The sequence below is a fragment of the Phocoena sinus genome, chromosome 2 (genome assembly GCF_008692025.1).
Source record: "Phocoena sinus isolate mPhoSin1 chromosome 2, mPhoSin1.pri, whole genome shotgun sequence".
NCBI classification, from domain to species: domain Eukaryota; kingdom Metazoa; phylum Chordata; class Mammalia; order Artiodactyla; family Phocoenidae; genus Phocoena; species Phocoena sinus.
In genome coordinates this window covers 141,772,016-141,797,284 of record NC_045764.1, presented here as the reverse complement: position 1 = coordinate 141,797,284, position 25,269 = coordinate 141,772,016, and the positions used below count along the sequence as shown (strand labels likewise).

General features: G+C 44.2%; 1 long non-coding RNA gene across 3 annotated transcripts in view; it reads left to right on the top strand.

Moving 5' to 3' along the window:
- Positions 1–25,269, top strand: part of LOC116748857 — a 56,942-nt gene that overhangs the window by 20,887 nt on the left and 10,786 nt on the right. Inside the window, exon 3 of one of the 3 annotated variants that reach the window (XR_004348412.1) lies at positions 17,407–17,601. The exons of 1 other annotated variant lie outside the window; for it this stretch is intronic. This is a non-coding gene — a long non-coding RNA (uncharacterized LOC116748857). Of the gene's footprint in view, positions 1–17,406; positions 17,719–25,269 lie in introns of those variants that run through there. One more of the 3 variants, XR_004348411.1, reaches the window with a different exon arrangement.

The following is a 25,269-nucleotide window of genomic DNA, read 5'->3' as shown; positions in this document are numbered from 1 at the left end:
AGTCTTATACAGCTTTGCATTCCTCTCAGTGCCCAGTACTAAATGAATGAATAACGTATTAGCTCCCCTCACAAACACATAAAACCTCTCTATTTCACAGCTGAGGGATGGAAACTCAGAGAGCTTAGTAGATCAGCCCCTCCAGGCTGAGCTAGGTTCCCCTTCTCCGGGCACCCCTGGTGGGACCTTACCTCAGCATTTATCACAATGGGATATCGTTATTTGTTTATATAACATTTTCTACTCAATTTTCTGTGTGCTCCCTGAGGGCAAAAACTGTGTCTTTCATCTTTGCACTTCTCAAGGATAAAGCCCTCAATAAAAGTTTGCTGAGTGAATGACTTGCTCAGGGTCACCCAGCTAATACGAGGCTGAGCTGGGACCAGAACCAAGCCCTCTGTCCCCCCAAATCCTATATCCTTGCTGTCCTACCAGGACACTTTCTGGAAGAAAGTGGGAAGTGGACCTATAAAGAAGTTAATTGAGCATTTGGCAGGTTTATGAACTATGTTGAGAGGTTTTAACTTTCTTTTTCCTTCCTTCTTGATATTGGTGGGAATTCTAGGCAGCTACTCCGAGCTGAGCCAGGGTCACATCTATATTCTTGCTCCTGAAATAGCTGAATTCATCACCTCTTCAGAGGAGGAAGTCTCCACAGATGGCTTTGAAGCTCCCTCTCCTGCCCTCCTGCCAGGTGTGAACAAACACTTCGAAGTAATTTGGGGATGACTAGGAGAAAATGTCAAAGGCTTTGATCCATGTTTCTTGAAATATTGGAGAGTTTTCTGTTCTTGTTGGTCCTGAACAACTAGGCTGGAAATTTCATGAGCAAAGGTTTGTTCCTCCCCTCATCTGGTCACACATGTTGATTGTGGAGGACCTATTCTGGCCACCCACAAGCAAGATGCTGGTACCTGACTTTGATGAAATGAAGGTGGCCACGGTGAAGAAAGAGGTACTCAAGCCTGCACTGCTGCTGCGAGTGGAAGGGACTTCCTGGCTCCAGAGGAAAGCCCAGAATAGAAAGGCAGCAGGCACAAAGGGTCCTAAGGACTGTATTTGGAGTGGTCAAGAGTTCGGGCTCCGGGACTAGATATGCCTAGGTTCCAGTCCTAGTTCTACCACCTACTGATCCTCTTACCCTGGGCAAATTATGTAACATCTCCATGCGTCAGTCCTCATGTGCCAAAAATCAATGAGCTAATCCATGAGGGTTTATTACTCTCCATAATAAACCCATCCAGTTGCATTCTCCACCCCTTTCTTCATCCCTGCTCTGTGCCCTAGAGACTGACCTCTAAGACTGTATCACCAAGTGTCCTTTGCCCTCTGGCTTCTGGTTGGATTCAGCCAAAGAGGAGATACTAGTAGAAGAATAGCTACTCACAGGAATAAGAACCCATGGTATTTATTTCCCTGGCTTTCACAATGGTGGGTCACCATTTCAAGAGAGGCTGTATACCTCTACGTCCATCCCCAGCTCCTGCCAGGCAGCCCCGTCCTGCAGCTAAGCTCTCTAAAGGTTCCATTAACTCTGCTTTCTCACCTTAGACCTTCACACCTAGAGATGCTCATGGCCCCAGCATCCCTTGTTGGGCATCCTAACCCTATGCATGCTTCTGTATATAGTCCTTTTGCTAGATTCTCCCTGTTTTACCACTTGAGTGTCCCATTTATCTCCTTTCAGGACCATGACTAATGTGCCTGACATATAATAACTGTTCAATAAATGTTTCGTGTTTCTCCTCCTCCCCCTCCCCCATCCCTTCATTATCCTCACCATCCTCTTTATTATCTCAGTATAAAGCAGAAGAGCTACAGGGAAATTGTATTGGTGGTCTACTGTTGTGTAACAAGTTATCACAAAATCAGCAGCTTACAACAACACACGGTCGTTATTTCACAGTCTCTGTGGGTCAGGAGTCCAGGGCTGGCTTAGCTGGGTTCTCTGCTTTAGGGTCTCACTAGGCTGAAATCTGGGTGTTGGTGGGGGCTACAGTCCATCAAAAGCTTGACTGGGGCAAGATCCACTTCCAAACTCCCTCGGGTTGTTGGTAGAATTTATCTCTTTGCAGCTCTAGGACTGAGGCCCCTGTTTCCTTGATGGCTACTATCAGCTCCTAGAGGCCACCTTCAGTTCTTTGCAGTGAGATCCTCTCCAGTGGCCCTCTCACCACATGGCAGCTTACTTCTTCAAAGCCAGCAATAGAGAGAAAGTTTCTTGACTTCAGGGAGGGCCCTGGTCCTCTTTAAAGGGCTTCTACCTGATTGAATCAGACACACCCAGGATAATCTCCTTTTGTATTAATTCAAAAATCAACTGACTTTGGACCTTAATTACATTAAGTATCCCTCCACTTTGCCATATAATGTAAACTAATCAAGGGAGTGACATCCCATGACCTTTGCAAGTCACAGGCTCTCCCTGTGGTTCAAGCACAGAGGATTACACAAAGGTGGGGACACAGGAGACTGGACATCATTGCAGGTCACCTTACAATGACACAGAGATCTCATCAGGACGTAGAACAATATTCATTCACCAGCTACTTTTATACAGTTTTTCACTAAGGTTAGGAGAAGTGCAGGGGGAGACAGGTCTTGCCAGTGGGGAAGGACAGAAGCTAACACTAGTGGAACACTTAGTTCCATTAGCGCTCTCCACTGACTACCTCTGGTCCTCTACCATCCCTATAGTTGTCTACTATTCTTCCACCTTTCAAATGAGAAAGCTGGAAACAAAGAGTTTGAAGCAATTCACCCTAAGTCACACTGATACCACCTCCTCAATGGTTCCCAAGGCTTTAGACAAGAAGGAACAAAAGTTATGGAGGTCCATGTTTGGGAGCTAAAAGCGGCCCTCTATGTACATTCTTCTTTTTCATAGAGTCGGTATATATGATTTCAGGGAAAGGAGATTCAGTCTTTTTTTTTTCTTCCCCAGAGAAGACTTTGCTAACCCCAATAGCATAACCACTTAGCACAAGAGTCACGTATCCAGAAAAAACATTTAAAATTCTCAGGTGGGTGAAAGAGCCACCATCCTGTGTATTTGTCAATGAACACTTCACTTCCGTTCAGGATACATATGAAAAAAAATCACAATTTATTGGGTTTTGGCTAACCCTATACTATGCATTAGTGTTTTTTAACTTTTAAAAGCATATCCACATGTATTCCAAAGCTCTGTGCTTTCCCTTTTTAAAAAGGACCAACTTTAGAAATTTCTCAAGAGCATGAATATTTAGCTTCCGAAGCTTTGGGAATGGGATGGATTCTTCAAGGAAAAAAAATAACACTTTCCACCAATGCCAGGAACTCATGAGAGGTTCTTGGATCAGCAAGTTTAGTACATCAGTTGGCAAAGTCTTTACTGGCCACTTTAGCCAGTATCTAATCTAGTATGAAGCCTGCTGCGTAGAAGGTATTTGATAAAAATATGATGAGTGACTGAATTAGTGAATGTATTTTTTGGTCCTAGTTACATACTCTTTTTCAGTTTCTTCATCTTTTCCTTGTTACGTCATGAATATGTTTCCTCATTTTTCCCTTATTTCTTTTAATTTTAAAAGATTCTATAGGCTTGTAAAACAAAGAAATGGCAGAAAGGTATAAAATAAAATTTTAAAAATCCATCCTTTCCTTTACTTTGTTCTCTTTAGAGGTAACCACTGTGGACTATGTGATGTGTATTTTTATTACAAAAGTGAGAGTATACGATATATTTATTTGCTCCTTGATTCGCCTCATTCTTTTTAATGGCCTCTTTGCATTTGTTAGCATATGTAGCAGACACTGTCCATGATCCACTCATATCCCTTTGGAAACCCTTATCATTTCCACACATTACAGCCTGACTGCCAATGGGCAGTACCTCCTCCTTTGTTGGGTAGCTCCCTCCAGCCACTGAAACCAATTTGCCAATGGATGGCTGAGTGGAAGTACTCGAGAATTAATGTCCCTCTGGGAGACAGCTTCAACAATGACTTAAAATTGTAGGAGTATAAATACCCCAGCTCCCTGGCCCATTGGCTAGGATAATTCCAAGTCACGTGCTTTGCACTACCTTCAGAGTTTTCCTGAAAGATTAAACTCTAGTCACTCACTGGCTTAATAACACACCCTTTACTGGCCATCTGTCCTTCCCTGCATCACTTCCCCAGTTCCCTACTTACACTCCCCAAACATCTTGCACTTGAATCCTAGGCACAAGATCTCCTTCCAGAAGAACACAAACTAATGTTTATTTAATCATTTTCTTAATGATTTATTTAATGCTCCCGTTTATTTAATCATTTTCTTATTAATGCCATTTATTGCTTCTGATTTTTCAATAAAAATAATACTTCAATAAAATCTTTATCCACTTGGCTTAAGCATATGCACATATTCCTGAATTACAATTGCTAAGTCAATGGGAAAACTACATTTGGTATTTAAGAGACGATGCCAAACTGGCCCCCAAATGGTTTATTAATAACATCCTTACTGGGACTTCCCTGGTGGTCCAGTGGGTAAGCCTCCATGCCCCCAATGCAGTGGGCCAGGGTTTGATCCCTGGACGGGGAACTAGATCCTACTTGCATGCCACAACTAAGAAGTCCGCACGACACAACCACGAGCCTGTGTGCCACAACTAAAAAAGATCCTGCAATGCTGCAACTAAGACCTGGCGCAGCCTAAATAAATAAATATTTAAAATAACATCCTTACCAACAGTTTGTTGGAGTTTACTTGGCCTCACCTCTTGCCAGCACTGGATATTATGGGTATTTTCATTTGTTCTGTTCATTTAGACAAAAATAGATGTATCATATTTTGAACTAAATTTCTTATATTAATTAGAATAAACATTGCAGCATTTCAGGTACTTACCAGTTGTTGGGAAGGGAACACACAAAACACACACACACCCAATGCAGAAAAAAAGTAAAGTCTGGATTTAATTGGCCAGTGATATACAATCTTATCAGCAGTAGGGTGGCCACAGGGAGCAAAGGTGGATGTCTCAGTGCATCTTTCCCTGGCCCCAGGCCTCGGGGTGGGGCACACCACACCTACAAGGGGAGTCAAGCCAGATGTAGAAAAATTCAAGTCTGACTATGCCTTAAACTTTCCATACTCAGAGTTTTTGTCCCCTTATACACACAAGCCATATTTCTGTCTAAGGAAAGGTTTATCCAACTTGAACTCTCCTGGTTCTTGAAACAAATTTAAGGCTGGCTTTCCCTGAATAATAGCTCTGCCTATACCTTTGCAGTTTTCTGGAAAGCCCATTTCCCTGAAGACCATCCCTTGCCTATGATTTAATACTCTTGCCTAGATGGTTCTGAAACTTATGTGATTGGCCAGTTCATGTCCTTTGTCCATTTTCCTATTGAATTATTTTTATTTTTTGTATTTATTTGTTGAAAAGTTTTATATATTGTGGATGTTAACCTTTTGCTTGTAATATATGTTGCAAGTATTTCCTCTTACTCTGTTGCTTCTTATTTGCCTTGGTTTACAGTGGTTTTTAATTTTTATTCAATCACATCTGTACATCTTTTCTCCTATGATTTTGGATTCTGTGTCTTGCTTAGGAAGGTCATTCATTCTACCCAAATATAAAAATATTCACCTATATGTTCTTCTAGGACCTTTATCAACTTGTTTTTTTCTTTACATTTAGATCTTTAATCCATCTAGAATTTATTTTTGTGGATGAAATGAAGGAGAAATCTAACTAGACAATTTTATCATTTTTCTACTACTATAAGTGAGATATTTTTCCCATTGCATTTTCTCAGCGTTATTGCTAGCATATGCACACGTGCTTGCTCTGAAGATTCAATTCCATCATCTCCCACTGTCTCATCTTTGTGTTAAAGGAAGATCCTCTCAGACTGGTCAGCATGCCTGCTATGTAGCTATTAAGCTATCTCGCTTGGCCTTTGTTTCCTCATCTGTTAAAATGGGGAACTTGGACCAAATGCTCCTTGTAGTCCTTTCCTGCATTAATAATACTAAGGCTTTAAATAATTTTTTTTCTTTCTGGTCAAAATGCAGTTCAATTTCAAAGGGGAGAAAACAGTCCTGTAGTTCTAGTTGCTAAAGGGCGTTGAACCTCTTTACATTTGAAACTGATACCAAAGGTAGTGAAACTTAGCATCCTCTTGCTCTTGGGTTCAATGTCTTGGCTATTTTTAGCTAGATCTGGCACCTTTGGGAATAGGACACTTGAAATACAGAGCTAAGAGCAAGGTAAGGCAGCCACTCAGCATTTATCTGTTTTCCGTGAAATAATACGCTTCTTTCCAAAGAAAGGGCAAGGGGATGCAGCAGTGGTCTCCTGCTTTTAGGATACTCTTTTTCTAATGACCTGGCATTACAGAGTTTGCCAAACCTGCCCTGGAGGCTGTCTACCCATGACCAAGGGATTCATAGGATGTGAGCCCATATAGCTGGTGCTATCTCCCAAATGGTTTCAACTGTAAATTCAAGGAGAAGTTTGATGTTTAGCTACTCAAGAGAAGCACAAGTATTCACTAAGTGCCGGATAACCTACAATTCCTACCAAACCTCTGGGTCAGCCTGGATTTGTGTTATATTGCTGTCATTTAATTTAAAATATTTCAGCATAGTTAACATGACAAATGTGCCACCTCCACTGTTGGAGCAGTTATTAACATTTGGAGTCCCCAGAAAGAGATGTACTCTTCAGAGATGAATAGCATCTGAAAAAAGACCCTAAGCAGAACTCGAAGCAAAAAACACTCTAACAAGAGAGGGATACCACAACAACTTCAACTACCTTTATCTATAATAACACCGGAGGGCTTGTTAGTTAGCATAGTATATGTTAGATATTAGTTTTCACTGGTAAAATGAGTTGTGTTCAAGATAGGTGCATTGGCTAAAAATATAGTATAGGTATTTTATGTTGCCCAAACAGTTCAATAACTGATGTCCTTCAGGATGGCCTAAGCCAAGGATTCAATCTAATCCAGTGAAAGCCACCTAACAAATGATTCTATTACCTAATCCCAACTAGAAGGTTAGTTTAATCCTGCCAGGTTCTAGTGGCAGATCTAACAGTTACTGTAGCTTTGAAGCAGTGATGAACATAAAAAAGATTTTAAGATAACAGGAACAACAGCAAAGTGATAAGAAAATATCTGTGATTTTTATTGGTAACAAAGTCATAAGTTCTGCTAAGACTATTGCAGTTTATTGCCTACATCATTATTGAAGGAAATGCTGTATTTCATTTAGAAATTAGTAAAAATTTTTTTAAATGTTTTTCATTCAAGTACATAGAGTCTCTGAATTCTACTCACTGACCTCTTAGGGGGCATAGACTCAGGGTAAGAACTCCAGTGCCTAGTGTACTGAATGTTTGATACTAGAGAAGCCCCTCAAAAAAGCCTTATTGTTAATGGTGTCCATCAGGGGATGCCAATGTCCTCGCCAAGGGGGTCTCTCCTGGAGATGCCAGAGCAGCCTGTATGGCTGGGCCCCTAGTAGAATCTCCCCAAATCTGTGTTGCTTGTGCCCAGGGTACCAATAAAACCCTTGCAAGAGCAGGCCCATCATCTATGGTGAGCTATGCAAAAACATAACCAAGCTTCAATGGGGCATCAGCCTGGCATAGGCCAAATTCTCTCTCAGCAAATCCAGTTTTTCCTAAGAAAGCATAGTGGAGACCTGTATCAGACTCCAACAACAAATACACTCATTCACTTTACCACCCAGAGAACTTTTCTCTTCCAGCCACTGTATTCCCACATTTGCATAATTAAATGGGCCATTACATTGGTTTTCCCAGAACCAAGTAACCATCTGCCCTAAAGCTGTATCCAAGTCTTGCATCTTGCAAAACCCAAGGCTCATTTATGGACTCTTTAAAATCTGGGTTTACTGTGATTTTCCGTATGTGTCTTCTATTCTTTTCACGAAGATTTCAAAGGTCTTTAGGACAAAACTCAGTCCCAGTTCATGCATCCTGTGCTCCCTTCTCCCTGTACAGTCTCTGAAGCACATGGCCCAGCCCTGCAACCATGACACTGAGATCTCCTTCCCCATCTGTGTCACTGACCACCATTGCTCGCACACCACCCAGTGCCCAGAGGCTGGTTTTGTTAGGGAAACCACTGACTGAAACTGCCCGCCCTGGCCAGGCAAGATAGTAACCACTTGCATGAGTTCTCTTACAACAGGAGGTCCTGGTAAGGAACGCAGAACTAACAAGCTACCACCAACCAGAAGAATTCTGGAAAGGTCAAAAGGAGAGAGGAGACAGCAGTCCATATGTCCTACCACCCTCCCAGAATCCTTCGCTCTGGAATCCATCTTGGCTGAGTGATGCGCGTGCCACCAGGAAGGACCCTGAGTCAGAAAGATTGGCCAGAGACAACCAGACTAACCCCATTACTATAAAACCTGAGACTGCAAGCCACGTGGCAGAGCAGTTCTCCTGGGTTCCCTTACCCTCCTGCTCTCCATCCAGGCACCCCTTCCCAATAAAGCTCTTGCTCTGTAAGCGTGTGTGTCTCCTCGGACAATTCACTTCCAGATGTTAGACAAGAGCCCATTCTTGGGCCCTGGAAGGGATCCCCCTTCCTGCAACAGTTTTACAGCAAGAGTCACTGACCAACATGACACTGCCGTTCATGGGGCATGACCTGTGAAGAAAGGCAGAAGAATGGCTTTCTCCACTTCCAGCTCCTTGTTCTCTCTTGTTCCCAGGCCAGGAGGCAGTTTAGTACCCTGAGTGACGTAGTCATCAGGAGACAAAGCACAGAATCAATCTAAATACACGAGCTATGATTTATGTCATAGAGTGTTCTGCCTATGTTTTCCTCTAAGAGTTTGATGGTGTCTGGCCTTACTTTTAGGTCCTTAATCCATTTTGAGTTTATTTTGGGGTATGCTCTTAGGGAGTGTTCTAATTTCATTCTTTTACATGTAGCTGTCCAGTTTTCCCAGCACCACTTATTGAAGAGACTGTCTTTTCTCCACTGTATATTCTTGCCTCCTTTATCAAAGATAAGGTGACCATATGTGCGTGGTTTATCTCTGGGCTTTCTATCCTGTTCCACTGATCTATCTTTCTGTTTTTGTGCCAGTACCATACTGTCTTGATTACTGTAGCTTTGTAGTATAGTCTGAAGTCAGGGAGCCCAATTCCTCCAGCTCCGTTTTTCTTTCTCAAGATTGCTTTGGCTATTCGGGGTCTTTTGTGTCGCCATACAAATTTTAAGATTTTTTGTTCTAGTTCTGTGAAAAATGCCAGTGGTAGTTTGATAGGGAGTGCAATCCTTTTTGACCCACCTCCTAGAGAAATGGAAATAAAAACAAAAATAAACAAGTGGGACCTATTGAAACTTAAAAGCTTTTGCATAGCAAAGGAAACCATAAATAAGATGAAAAGACAACCCTCAGAATGGGAGAAAATATTTGCAAATGAAGCAACTGACAGACGATTAATCTCCAAAACGTACAAGCAACTCATGCAGCTCAATATCAAAAAAACAAACAACCCAATCCAAAAATCGGCAGAAGACCTAAATAGACATTTCTCCAAGGAAGATATACAGATTGCCAACAAACACATGAAAGAATGCTCAACATCATTAATCATTAGAGAAACGCAAATCAAAACTACAATGAGATATCATCTCACACCAGTCAGAATGGCCATCATCAAAAAATCTACAAACAATAAATGCTGGAGAGGGTGTGGAGAAAAGGGAACTCTCTTGCACTGCTGGTGGAAATATAAATTGATACAGCCACTATGGAGAACAGTATGGAGGTTCCTTAAAAAACTAAAAATAGAACTACCATATGACCCAGCAATCCCACTACTGGTCATATACCCTGAGAAAACCATAATTCAAAAAGAGTCATGTACCAAAATGTTCATTGCAGCTCTATTTACAATAGCCAGGGCACGGAAGCAACCTAAGTGTCCATCGACAGATGAATGGATAAAGAAGATGTGGCACATATACACAATGGAATATTACTCAGCCATAAAAAGAACGAAATTGAGTTATTTGTAGTGAGGTGGATGGACCTAGAGTCTGTCATACAGAGTGAAGTAAGTCAGAAAGAGAAAAACAAATGCCGTATGCTAACACATATATATGGAATCTAAGAAAAAAAAAAAGAAAAAAAATGGTCAGAAGAACCTAGGGGCAAGACGGGAACAAAGATGCAGACCTACTAGAGAATGGACTTGAGGATACGGAGAGGGGGAAGGGTAAGCTGGGACAAAGTGAGAGAGTGGCATGGACATATATACACTACCAAATGTAAAATAGAGAACCAGAGGGAAGCAGCCGCATAGCACAGGGAGATCAGCTCGGTGCTTTGTGCCCACCTAGAGGGGTGGGGTAGGGAGGGTGGGAGGGAGGGAGATGCAAGAGGGAAGAGATATGGGGACATATGTATATGTATAACTGATTCACTTTGTTATACAGCAGAAACTAACACACCATTGTAAAGCAATTATACTCCAATAAAGATGTTTAAAAAATAAAATAAAAATAAATGCACGAGCTGTCTCTGCCACACCTCCCTGTGGGAAAGGCCGTTTGAGGTGTGAGGAGCTGGTGGGTGGAAGTTGTGCAGAGGCAGTGGGGGAGGGAAACGACAGGGGGGGAGCAAATGGGCAGGGCCTCTGTCTTCCCAGCCTCCAGGAGGTACTCAGTCACCATGGTGGAGGGTCGTGGTATTGGGGTCAGGAGGGGCAGAGACAAAGGCCTGCCCCGGCACCTCTGCACTCAGCCAGTACCCGTGGCCTCTGTGCACAGGCTGCCTGCCAGTCTGGGCATTCCTACCCTGGTTGGCTGAGGGTTGGCAAGGGGTATTTATTAGCACGGGGTCTTGTTACCTAATTGTAGCATGGAAAAGAGGATAAGAAGAGAAACCCTTTGCAGGAAAACATCCCTTCTCTCCCAGCTCCACAGTCCCTTTACCCCTCTGACTTGATCCCTTAATTTCTCCAGATTCATGACCTTTCTTATAAGTGGTCCCCTCTGGGGTTCTGACAATGGTCATCTCTCCAGGGACTCCTAGTTACGGCCCAAGAGAAGCATTAAAGTGTTAGCCTCCACACCCCAGGTTACAAGCAAAGAGAAGCCACAATTAACCTCTATTCCAACAAAGGATTCCATCTATAGAAGTTCATTTGTTTCCCCTTCTGCAGCTGGCTGAGCTGGTGGCTGGGAGTGGGAGACTTCTCGGGCACTTTTTTCGTAAACCTTTCTTTTACATCCAGGAAGTGACCAGTTCTACAGTTAAAGTGTGTGTTAGGGGCATCCGGGCAACCAGCTAACTCCTTGTATTTCCTGCTTTTCTTTTCCCATTAAAATAGCAGAGGAGTTGTTTCACTTAGGCACTCCCTTTCTGGATCTTGAAGAGAACCCAGAGGCTACTTTCAGCCAGGGGCCTCCCTGTGAGCGGTGTAAACCCCACCCCATGGCTGCCTTACACTCACCACCCTCCCTCAGTACCAGGAAGCTTAAGGCAAGCACCGCAGGCTCTGGAAAGAGCTGGATATCCTACCACCACCCTACCACCTCCATTCCCCAGCCCCCCTGCCACCAAAGTTACCCAGTGTGGCGTTAATGCACTAAGAAGAGCCCTGCTGTCTACCTTCCTAGCTGCGTGTTCAAGGATAAGTTAGTTAAACTCTCTGAGCCTCAGAAGAAGGATAGTGATAATGATAATACCGACTTGGAAGGTTTGCAGAGATTAAACCAAGTGGGTTTTGTAAATGGTGCTTAATAGACTTTAGAAGCCTATTCAAGTGTTAGCCACACCATTTCTCAGAACGTGGGGCTAGCGAGGAGCTCTTCAGAACTCTCCATGGAGCCCAAAGTATCAGCACCTACAGTGGCTCTGATAATACCGCTAGAGAAGAAGCCCTGAGAAGACAAACTGGGGCTTTTGTCCTGTGTCCTCCAAGGACAACCACAGAGGAACCTCAGTGCTAGACACACAGTAGTCTATCAGGAAACATTTGTCAGTTTCCCAGTGGTTTGGGAAAACTGGCCAAGAGGCTTAAGAAAGTATGTAAAGCACCAACACCTGCCTCAGATAATCTGAGGTGACAGCATCACCCACAGCCCCCGAAGTTGTGGTTGCCCAGGGATAACAGTAGAGAAAACCACCCCAGTTTCAGTCTGACTGAATTTCATGCCTGGTCGCTCCCATCCCATGCTCTTTTGCTCTCTCTTTAGCAGAAGTGGTGATGAGCCAGTCTGTCCACAAAGGGTTAGCAACCTCCAGGCTGTCATCCAGGTGATGCCTTAACTGGAGTCCAGACTCGTATTTACTGCCACATAATTCTTTGCTTTGACAATTGTGCCTGAGTGTTTTAATGCCTGGCCAGCCCTGCTGTAGTTTGTTTGACCACGTTTTGAAAAGGGACTTTGGTGCATGTTGTGGTAATTAGCACAGCACCGTGGGCTGGTGACGTGGCAATGTGATGGACTGGAGCAATTTGAACGGAGCAGCTGATTTATTTTCTGTGGCTTCCTTCCGCTGCTGCTGTGTGTCCGCAGGCACCAAGTAGCCAAGAAAGACACTGGGCCAAGGACCTTCTGTCTGATAGGGGTGCATGGGGTATGGAGGTGTTTTTCTCTTAGATGTCCTTCTAGACCTCTTATCCTTGAGCACACAGCTAGGAAGGTAGACAGCAGGGCTCTTCTTACTGCATTAACTCCACACTGGGTACTTTTGGTGGCAGGATGCTGGGGACTGGAGGTGGTGGGGTGATGGTAGGATATCCAGCTCTCACGAGAGCCTGAGACACTTGCCCTAAGCTTCCTGGTACTGCGGAGGGTAGTAGGTTTAAGGCAGCCATGGGGTGGGGTTTACACCACTCACAGAGAGGCCCCTGGCTGAAAATAGCTTCTGGGTTCTCTAGCCGGTATTTTCCAATGGCTCATGGTGGAAAAAACTCTGATGCAGTATTTTTGCCTGTGACATTCCTTTGGGGTCAGTGTCCACCAGGTTAATTCGAGGGGAGTGTGGACATAAAGGAAGACCACCCAGATGAGAACAAGCAGAGACTGTTTTTGCCGAGCTTGCTATAGCAATGGACTCAGCCACGATCACTTGCTTTTGGCAGAGACTCAAAGACAGGTAGTGGAGTGGGAAAACCTCATGGTGAAAAACAGGGAAGGCTTCAAGGCTTCAAGGCTCTGATTGGAGATTTTGGGCATGAGGCTACCTGGAAGCAGAACACCCTATGTGATTGTTTTGGAAAGCGTATTTGACTGTCTCTGGTTGGTCCTGACTTGAATGCAGGGGCAAAATGTAGGAAAGTTGGCGATTATGGGCTGATGGCTACAGAGGCTGTATTTTGGCTTCCTGGGCCGTTGTTGCAGAGCTTGTGGGTCAGAGTTCAATTTTCATATATGGTCTGGCCATTGTTCATCTGTATAGTCAGGCTCTCAACAGAGACTAGCTTTGAGACTGCTAGTTAGTCCAGATTACCTAACTTCATGTTGGGACAGTTATGAGACAGGCTGGGCCTGGGACCCTTTGCTGCAGCGCTTGCACCTGGACAAACATCTCCTCAAACAACAAAATACAAAGAAACTATAAGGGACTAAAAATAACTGCGGGCAGATTATGGACAAAAGAGACAAAAAGACCAAAAAATCCCAACTGCCACTTCTGAAGAGCCAGGAGCAAAAACAGGGTATCAGGAGCAAAAGCGGGGTACTGTGTATGCCCCTGCACTCAACACCACCAAAGGGGTGGGCAAAACACCTAAGCCACCCCTCCATACCCTCACCCCATATAAGGAACCCGCTTGCCGCATCTCCAGGATGAGCCAGGGAAACTGTTGCTTGTTTTCACTCCCTCCTGCAGCTGCAGGAGCCCCAGTAAAGCCTTGCCTGTCCTCTAGTCAATTCCTATTGATTGGGGAAGGCCAAGAACCCTGGTTGGTATCAGACAAACTGCTGCTCAGTAAAAAATTATTTACAAACAGAAAACAAGGCTGGAAACAGCCAGAATGCTCAGTTTTATAGAGTTAAGAAAATTAAGGTACACCCATATTGTGCAAAAAATTTTAAAATATGTCTCCAAAGAGATTTTAATGACATTGGAAATGTTTATAAATGTGATGCAAAATGACAAACAATTCAAAAAGCATGTGGCTACAGGTATAAATAAGCAGAGGTCAGTCAGAGGGTCTTCCTGGCCCTTAAATTTTAGCTAAGATGTGCTCAGACACCCATCACACAGGTACAGACAGTGTCCCATGTGCCCCCTGGGAAAACTTGCTGGGGATGTGAATGGTCTCTCTGTGAGCTCCTGCTTCCCCAAGGTTATCTGAATTCTGGAATAGTGTTTCATCATCCCCACACACTGCTTCGGCACTGTGCCATGTCAATCTAGTTGTGGAGCTCAGCTTTTTCCTTAATTTCAATGAAAACTCACTCGTCTAAGGCCTGTTCATAGTGCACAGAGGGATTTACAGCCAGGCAAGCATACCAAAAAATGAATATCATCTCTCTCGGTCTCTCATTCCTCAGGTGTTTTCCACGGCTCTCAGACCTCCTCTTCTTTCTCTTCTGCCTGTTTTCATCTCTGCTGCCATCCTCAAGGGAAAAACAGATTCTTCCTATGATCTTATGAGAGCAATTAATCTCTCTCCAGTCCCTACTTGCAAATGCTGCTTTCCCTTAACATGTCCAAGGACTCTGTCAAAGCTTTAAAGTTACCCACTGTACTTTTTGAGGGCCCCAGATTACACTCACTCTGAGAGACAAGGCTCTTTTCCTCCCAGGCCTCGTCTAGTGAGCATGGGAGGGAGTGGATGGGGACGGGTGGTTTTTTCCAGTAACACAGGGTGGAAGACTAGAGATAGTGTATGAAAAGCTCCTAGCACAGCCCCTAGCACTGTGATAGCCCTTGTTTCGTCAAACATCCCCAAAGGTACCTCCTCTAGCTCTTCTGAGTTTCCCAGCTCCATCAGCTTTTGCAGATCACTGACGCCAGATGTGCAGGTAACTTCCTTGTCACTGATTTTGGTGCAATTTCGCCCATCTGTTAAAGGGTAGGACTTTTTACCAGATCATCTCAATCAGTGCCCCCTTTGTTTTTCTAATGTTTATCCAAGAAGTCCTTATTTTGAAATCTCAGTATTAAGTTTCTGTTGATCAGCTCTGATAGTCCCAAGAAAGTTATGTTTTAACCTTTACTGTCGATTTTTCCCCTTTTAAAAGTGGTGAGGATCTGGGCTGGAGACAGCCATATTTATTCTGGGGCTCAGACATGTCAGGGCTGGTCTAGAGAGCCAGTGGGGAGGCCTGTCAGGAACCTATTTGTATGAGGGACCCAGGAACCACCAAGGAAGGACTCTTTCTAGGAGAGGAAGAAACTGGTAGACACGAGCTGCCACAGATGACTTGTGGGGGAAGGACTGGTTTGAGTAACAGCTGGTGTGTGCCGTTCAGATTGTTCCCACCCAGCAGGCTATGGATGTGACTAAGTCCCGGGATGGGCCTGGGGTGGTGGAGAACTGAGGTAGGCACAGTCACAGAAAATTTCTGTGAGATATTGGGGTACACAAACAACACAATGGGGACATGTGGAAAGGAGTGTGGATGAGGAATACTCCTCAATCTGCAGAGCCATTTGTGACCAGGGTAATAGGAACAGCCTAAGAATGCTTCCTGCTTCAGCAGGGGGATTCTTGTCCTTGGAAGCAACAGCCCAGTGAGATGGCCTAGCAGAGAAGCACACGGTGACTTTAATGGGCAATGATGGTGCCTTTGGTGAAAGCTTCAAGGGATAGCAGCAGCAGCAGTGGCCTCAGTGCTGCTGACTCAGCGTTGACATCATTGGCTTCCAGTAGGAGGCAGTGTATCAGCTCAGATATTAGCACCCTACATGGTGGGCACTGCAAAATGGCAGTGGAGAACTCAGCATCAGACAAGACCAAAAGAAACCAGAGCAGAGGAGGAGGAAGCTGATGAGGAACCCAAGAGAAGAGTGAGACTTTGTAGCCAAGAAGACTTACTTGTGAATGTACCTAAGGTACCCCTGAAGACTCAGAAATGTTTGAGGGGAACGTTGAGGAACAGTTGGATTTCCAGGAATTTTTCTGGTAAGGACAGAAGCCATACCTAGCTACAGTGTATTGAGTATTTGACATGAATTAACACATTTAATTCTCATAGCTATCTAAGAGGTAGGTAATGTTAGCCTCATTTATCGATGAGGAAGGATGAAGTTAGGGAGAAAAAATAACTTACAAGGGGTCACAGAGCTTGTAAGATTTGAACCCAAGTCTATTTGATTCTAAAGTCAGTGCTCTCCCAGTACACCAGTGTCTCCAAAGAGGATCAGAATTCAGTCAACAAACATTTATTGAACGTCTATTATATGCCAGGTACTGCTCTAGATGATCACCATATGGCAGTGAACAAAATAAACAAAATTCCAGCTCATATTAGGTTTAAAATTGTGGACGTAATTGAAATTATAGCCGTAATGTTGCTTCCAGGCTGGTCTAACCTTGGACACGTGGGTTACATAAGCAAACCTCAGTAAGTCTGAGGCTTGAGATAACTTGGATTCCTAGTACACCATTACTCAGCCATGCTCAGGGCCAGTTGCCAGTGTCTCCCCCACCACTTGGCTGTACATAAGCTGCTCCATTACATTGATTTAGAAGAAAAATATAGTTCACGTAACCTCTGTTCTACAAAGAATGAAAAGAACTTATGCTGGAGAGCACTTAAGAACAGGGGAACAAGAATGCCTCACCCAAGGACAGAAATAGAGGACACAATGCTTTTGACAATTGCTGGTGCCTATGCAAGAATGTGTTGCATTTAGAAACAGCACCTACCCATATAGTTTTTACGCCATTAAGTTCTCAGCCACATCCCTTAGAACAGATAGAATGCCAAGATAGGCAGGTCAAAAACACTGTGAATATATTTATACTACGGATGCTATGGCAATACTGGCAAGGGGGCCTGGTGAAAGTCAAGCTTAGCACTATTGCTAGAAGCTTTCTCTACCCCAGTGTGAGAGGTTCAGGGTACATGGGGCCATGATTTGACTTCCAATTTAACTAAATCAATGACAAAGGTAGTATAGCATAATGGTTAAGAGTGTGAACTCTGGAGAAAAACTACTTGAGTTTGAAACTCTATTGTGCTAACTTACTGGCTGTGGGATCTTGAGTAAGTGATTTAACTCCTCTTTCCTCCACTTCCCTCATCTTTAAAATGGAGATAACAATAAAAGTTACCTCACAGGATTATTATAAGGATTAGCAAAATATGTGTTAGCTATTATCAATAGAGTAAGATTCTTTACATCATAGGTCATGATGAATATAACGCAGTGTGTTTACTAAATCCTATTTCACTTTTCCTCTTTCAGGGCTCAAAAGAAGTTGATATATCCCATTGTTCCTTTCGCTTATGGTTGGGTTTTCACCAACTGCATGTTGGTAGAAGTGATATAAGCCACCTACAGACTTGGGTCGTTTAAACATCTTGCGTGATACTGCAGATTTCTTTCCCCTGCTACAGCAACCCTGGAAGCCATAAGATAAGATGGTAACATTCCAAGATGGTGAGTCTCCATCAGCCTGGGTTCCTGGGAGATTCTATGGAATAGAGCTCACCCCGCTGCACTGTTATCTATATTGCACATGTAACATGAGCAAGAAATAAATGTTTATTGTATCAAGACACTGAGATTTAGAGGTTCATTGTTACCATAGTGTAACCTCTCCTATCCTGATGAATTTATAAAGCTGAATCGACCAGTTGCTAGTGCTTCTTCCCAGCACAGTGGGCTTTCATATTCCAGAGAGACCTGCGGTTTTAAATGCCTAAGTGCCAGGTTATCTGCTCAAGTCCTAGGGTATGGAGGTGTCTTCATTTAAGCCCTTTAACTTCTTAAGAGCCATGGGGTTTTTTTATACTACTGAAAGCTATCCATATTTTTAAAGGAATGATGAAGCATTTCCCCCTTCCTTCTCAAGCTAGATCTCAGCAGAAAGTCTTGTCACTGTTTTTCCAACTGCCATACTTATTCATTTTACTACACCCTGACTCATCAAGTTTCCTTCTCTTGACAGGCTGCCCAGTTCATGGCCTAGCCTCCATGAAATATAAAGTCTGCTTAAAATATTAATGTTTCCCTTTTCCAGAATTTTTTCACACTTATAGCTAACACTGGCACTTAATAACACAGGACCTCATTTGGGGGACTTTTCGAGTTTTTCACTCCAGTGAGATTAAGGGCAGGGACCTTCTTTTAGATCCCCAAAGGGCCCAATGCAGCCTTAGGCTTCAAGTAGATGGCCTGTAAACACTTACTGAATTAAATTTCTAGGCAATGTATTTAAACTCAGGCTTGCCACATTCCTGACCCTTTCTTCCCAGAACAGGTCTGTGGGTGAAGAAAGATGGCTGGAAATACGGCCGCACTCTGGCCTTTTCTCCATGCTCAATGGGAAGGTGGATGTGAATATTGTAGGGAGCTGGGAAGGGGTGAGAGAGTCGGGGAGTTGACACAACATTTATTTCTACTTCCTTAAATATCAGTTAGTAAATACAGTTAAGTTCTTATCATGAGCTGGGAATATGTACTGACTCTATAGGTAAGCCATAGCATTCTCTGAGGACAGGGACCATGTTTTCTACAGATCACATATTGACAGTTCTTTCATTTCAAATGAGACCTAGTGATAAGACCTTGTATTTGTGTAATTATTTAAAATAATTATACACTTTTAATTATGGAATTAAATTACACATCTTGAGGTACTTTATAATTCATTGTCTCATCTGCTCTTTAGAATAACCAAGATTCCAAATACTTAGTTCAAGACTTATTCCAAGAACTACCAAGTTCAGAAAGAGGTTTGAAAATGTCCCTTAGGGGCTTCCCTGGTGGCGCAGTGGTTGAGAGTCCGCCTGCCGATGCAGGGGACACGGATTCGTGCCCCGGTCCGGGAGGATCCCACGTGCCGCGGAGCGGCTGGGCCCATGAACCATGGCCGCTGACCCTGCGCGTCCGAAGCCTGTGCTCCGCAACGGGAGAGGCCACAACAGTGAGAGGCCCGCGTACCGTGAAAAAAGAAAAGAAAAGTCCCTTAGGATTTTTTTGAATTTCTATCTACCCAGCAATCATTTCCCTCACTTGAAAGTTAGTCCTGGGTTCAACTCAGTGCCCACTGCTAAGAGCTAGCACCTTACAAGTGCTGCTAATCTTGGCTGGTGTTGTTTACAAGAGAAGAGGCAACTTCCTGTTTCTTTAGCCCCGGTGGCTAGGCACACGCAGAGTTGTTTACCCTCTTAAACTCTACTTTGGGACAAGCAGAAAATGATCACTGACTGAGAGCTCCTTACCCAAGGTATCACTTAAGATCCCAGACACCAGAATTTAAAGCTTCACTCTTGCTCCAGTTGGTCTGGGGCCTGGCCCTGGAACTAAACCAACTGCCAAGCTTCCCAGGAAGCCATCAACTGCTGCTGGGAGGTGGGGTCGGGCGAAGCTCAGAGGTAACTCAGCCTTCCTGGGCTCAGAAAGTTAGAACCAAACTGGTCTCGGGGGAGGAGAGAAAGGAGTGGAGACATGTCCTTATCAGAGTCCTCCCCTTCCTTGGGTTCTGTGAGGAAGCTCCAGGCTGCTTTTCCTCTGCCTTTTCCAACCAGTCCTTCCCCTCCTTCTACCTCAGTGGAAGGGCCTTCTTAGGCCCTTCTCAATTTGCCTGACACTCAGGCGGTTCCCAAGCTAGATTTCCAGTTTTTAACCCAGGAAAGTGCTGGGCACCCTAGGACTAGTTGGTCACCGTAGGCTTTCCCTAGGGCTCTGAACCCATGTCTGGTCTCTCTCTCCATGGTCTCCTCAGGAATTTCACTGACACCAGAGCTTCCACCAGCCTTTAATGCTTAATTCCGAGTGCCAGACCGATCAGCACTTGGGCCACCCGCCTGATAGTGCTGTTTGCACATCTAAACTGAAATTCCATGGGCTCTGAACTCACCACCTCACTCCTCCACTCCAACAACCCTGGCCCCACTCCTCTCCCAGTGTTTCTGTTTTTGTCAGTGCCACATCACTGTCCCAGTTGTTCAAGATTTCTTTACTTGTATTTGTTGAGTACCTACTTTGTGCCAGATTCTGTACTAGGTTCTGGGGACTTGGCAGTGAACAGAAGTCACCAAGCCTTCGTGGAGCTTGCATTCTAGTCAAGAAAGACAGAAAAGAAATATATATATATATATATATATATATATATACACATAGTCAATGAGGGGTTGAATACTATGGAGAAAAATTATGCAGGTATAAGGAGTGCTAGGATGGGGGTTGTAAAAATAAACAGCTCGAGGGGAAGTTCAGGGAAGCCTTTCTGATGTACTGCCAGCTGCGCAGAGGCCTTGAAGGAAGTGAAGAAATGAACCAAGATCTATCTGGGGTAAGAGTGTCCTGAGCAGAGGGCACAGTGAGCACAAAGGCTAGTGTACCTGGGCAGACAGGGCAAGAGAAAGAGTGCTATGAGATAAATCAAGTACAAAACAGGGCGGTCAGGCCTTGCAGATGAAAACATTTTATTTTGACTCTTCTACCCTCTAACATATTGCAAACCCATGACAATCCCACCTCTGCAGGCTCTCTCCTTTCCATTTCTGTGGCTACCACCTCATAAAGATCCTTATCACTTCTCATTTGAATCATCAGATTGGCCTCCTGGGTAGACTTTTTGCTTCTTGTCTCTCCCTACTCTAATCTTACTCATGACTCTGCTATAATATTCTTGGAGCACAGATCTGATTGTCATCATCGTAAGGTCATTAGCATATATTTATGTAGCTCTGAATAAAAGTGTACTCAGAAAGGAGGGGGACGGACACGGGATGCGTTCCCACAACTTCCCAGCATGTCCTTGTCAGAAATAGATAGAACTGTCAAAAGTATGTTGTCAAACATGTCAGACTTCTCTTTTTACGCCACAATGTAAAAAATGGCAAATTTTTCATCAAAATAAAAGTAAACAGAAAGATGAGTTAGTCAGAACCCCTTTGGTTGCCATTAACAAAAACCTAGTTCAAGCTGTCTTTTCAAAGGCAATATGTTAGCTCATGTAATTTAAAACTTGACAGCTTCAGGAACGGCTAGTTTCAGGTGCTCAGCAAGGGCAACAAGAACTCTACGTGACTCTGTCTCTTGGATCTGCCCTCTCCCTCTGCTGTCTTTATTCTCAGGTAGACTCTGCCCATGCAGTGGCAAAGGTGGCCACCACTGGCTTTGGCTTACGTCTTCTCAGCTTAGCAACTCCAGTGGAAAAAGAGTGCCTCTTTCAGCAGAAGTGCTGACTCTCATTGACCCTCCCTGGACAAAGGACTTACTCCTCAACCAATCACTGTGACTGTGGTTGGCCAAGTCTGGGTCATATACCTGCCCTAGAAGCAGAGTGGGCGTGGTGGGGGTGAGGTCATTCCCACCTGAACTACACGGAAAGAGCGGAAGACAGGTGGTTCCCAAAGGACCCTTTGGTATTGAAGAAGGGGGAGGGGATGGTGTGTAGGCAAAAACAAGTTTCCACAAACAAAGGCTAGGAGCTCTGCTGCTGGTGAGCCCTAACCTCAAACACCTCTGAGCAATCAGTAGGCCTCCACCCTCAAATAACAGTAGTCCTATTGTGCCTGTATTTGATTATTTCAATAATGCTCTTCCTCCAGAATCTTAAATGGCTCTCCCCTGCCCCCCCACACACACCCTTGCCAGTGAGCAATCTTCCTGCTGGGTCTACTTCACTTGCTTGACAAAAGGGCCAAGGATGAATAGGGTCTCTACCTATACATGATCAGGCTCGCAATAAACTGTAGCTGTTGTTAGAGAGAGCTATGGTAATGGGCACAGGCAGTATTATTGACCCCTCAAATATCATAAGTACGTGTCTACTGAGACTGTGGAAAGGAAGACTGAGAACAATCCCCCACCTCTCTGACAGGAAACGCCACGTTACTCTTTCCTGTCCTGCCTCTGCATTGTATGTGTACATAATATATATAAGTATATATTTTATATATATACACACATATAAATTCACTTAATAGACAACAACCCAGGAAGCAGGCAGGATTATCCTCATTTCACATATGGGGAAGGTGAGGCACAGAAACGTTGAGCACCTTGCCTCCTGTCTCACCAGCTAATAAATAGAGGACCCGGAATTTGAACCCAGGGCTCTCCGATCCTAGGCCCTGCTGTAAACCCACACATCATCCGGTTTCTATGAAGGGGAGGGAAATGACTCCTCACATAAAGCCACCCACAGCTCTCAAAGCACTGGAAACTCACCAGTGGCCATGACTGCCTCCCAGGCAAGTAGGTGGCCAGATTTCACCTCATTCTACTCCTTTAAGGGGCACAAAAATGGAGCAGAACGAGGATTAGTAGCTTGACAACAGTATACCCAGAAACGCAGAGGAAGTGGGGGTGCTCAGGCCCCCTGCCACGCTCTCACCTCAAAGATCCTTCCACCAGATAGATACCGCCCACGTCTGAAAGCTGTCAGTTGTGGTTGGAACAGTGTCTGTGTAAAAAGAGCCAGGCCCATCGTACTCCACGCTGCACCCTGCTCTGTCTGAAGACTGTCTGCAGTCCCAGTTTACTCGGTGCCTCAGCTGTTTCCACCCGCCTCGGGCTGATGGAGGTGTCTCAGCCGCGGATAGGCTCCAGGGCATCTTGCAAACAGAGCCTACTGCCCCTCAGACCTCGGGTGGGGAGCTGAGCCTGCAGCCCCACCAAGGCCCCAGAGGGCCCACTGCATAGCCCCTCAGCAGAGAACTTTCAACCCCCAGTGGCTCCAGCTCAGAGGCCCCTGCCCCTACCGACACTCCGACTGACCCCTGGTGGACTCGGGTGGTAACTCTTAGCCGACGTCGTGAGGGGGTCCTGCCTAAACCCCAGAAAGCTCAGGGCCTTGAGAGGACCAAGTGGGCCTGAAAGTCAGTCTCAGCAGAGGCCCCAGGGGAGCATAAGCAGCACGGAGGCCTAAGAGCATCCGGAGCAGGTGGCCAAGTGAAGCAGCAGGTGCAGAATACGGGTGGAGGTGTGGTGCGTGTGTAAAGGGAGTGTGCTGGCCTGGTGCTGTCAGGGCACAAGGCTTCTGCAAACAGGGAGCCAGAAGCTAACGGGCTGGACTCTCTGAGGGACAGGCAAGGCAGCAAGGCCCTAATGAATCCGGCTCTAAACACGCCCACTCTGGGCTAGAGCTTAAGGACTAGGGGAGGAGGTCCACAGCGCAGAGCTGGGAGGCAGGCCTCAAGAGTTAGGTCACCGGGTAAGAGAAGTAGGGCCCAAGAGGAGCCCCTGGGTAAAAAAAAAGCAGCAGGGTGGAGCTGAGCTAGCACGTGGGAGACAGTGCTGGGGAGGGAGGGCGCCCTGCCCACAGTCAGACCTGGAATCCAGAGCCTTGCATTTTAATGGTCATGTAGGAGACGTGAGACAAAAATCTGTGACGAAGAGAGGTAAATATTTACCATATTAAATCCAATATATTCAGATTTCATTGTAAGAAAATATTTTAAAATATTGAGTCTACCATTTGATAGAAAGAGAAGTCTAAATAGACTCAATTTTTTAAAATATATTTTAAACTTTTTACTGTGGAACACTTTACCCACACCATCACCTGGATTATCTGGAAGCAAAACCCAAACATCCAATCACCTCACCCATAAATATTTCAGTAAATATCTCTCAGTTTTATGGTACTGGTTCTCAACCCAGTGCCATTTGCCCCTCACCCCACCCCGGGGACATCTGGCCATGTGTGGAGACAATTACTGATTGTCACAACGTGTGTGTGTGGGGGGTTGCTACTGACATTTAGTGGGTAAAATCCAAAGATGCTGGCAAACATCCTATGACATACAAGAGAACACCCCACCACAAAGAACTGTCTGGCTCAAAATAACAATGGCGCTGAAGCTGAGCCGCGCTGTTCTAGAGTCTAAAAGATAAGGAAGGACGTTTTTAATACATAACTACAATATTATTAGCATACAGAAAAATTAACAGTAAGTCCTTAATATCAAATATCCAATTAATATTAAAATTCCCTCAATTATCTAAAATAATTTTTTAAAATATTTTTGTTTAAATCAGGAGCCAAATAAGGGTCACACATTGCAATTGGTTGGTGTATTTCTTGGTCTCTTTTATCTATAGGTTCTCATCCCTCTTTTTTTCCTTATAATTTATTATAAAAGAAATTTATTTTTAATTACAGAAGAATACATGAATATATTCTTGATATAAAAATTAAGACATTACAGATAAAGCTAAAATTTCCCTACCACTGATACCTAATCCTAGTCATCTCTCCAAAGAGTAACTAATTTATCAAAATTGTGTGTATAAGATTATGCTCAGCTATGGTTCAAAAAACAAACAAACAAAACAATAACAACAAAATTTCAGGTTTATTCATTTTTCAGGAAAATAAGCCCAAAGGTAGGCAGTCCAGGGCTAGTCTGGTAGCTCCATGAAGTTTTTAGGGTCCCAGGCTGCTAGCTCTCTGATCTACCATCTGTGAATGTAGTTCTCACTCTCAAGGCCAAGATGACTAACGGAGGCTCTGCCCTCTTATCTGCATTCTAGGCAGCAGAATGGAAAAGTGGTGAAGAAGGGCATATCTCTCTGTATTAGTTTGCTAGGGCTGCTGTAACAAAGTACCACAAACTGAGTGGCTTATACCACAGAAATCTATTTATTAACTCATAGTTCTGGAAGCTAAAAGTCTGAAATCAAGGTGTCAGCAGGGTTGGTTCCTTCTGAGAGCTATAAGAAAAAACCTATTACGTGCTTCTCTCCTTCCTTCTGGTAATTTGCTGGCAATCTGTTGTTCCTGGCCTTTGTAAGCATCACTGCATTCTCTGCCTTGATCTTTACATGGCATTCTCCCAATTTGTGTGTGTGTCTATGTTAAAATTTTCCATTTTTATAAGGACACCATTCATATGGAATTACAACCCACCCTAGTGAACTCATCTCAATTAATTATATCTGCAAGGACCCTATTTCCAAATAAGGTCATATTCTGAGATACTGGGAATTAAGACTTCAGCATATGAATTTGCAAGGGTCCACAATTCAACTCATGTCACTCTCCCATAAGAAGATTTTAGAGAAGTCTCTTACACCTCTCTGCTTAGACTTCTTTGGCCGGAACTTAGTCTCATAAATACACCTTGCTGCAAGAGACACTTGGGAAGC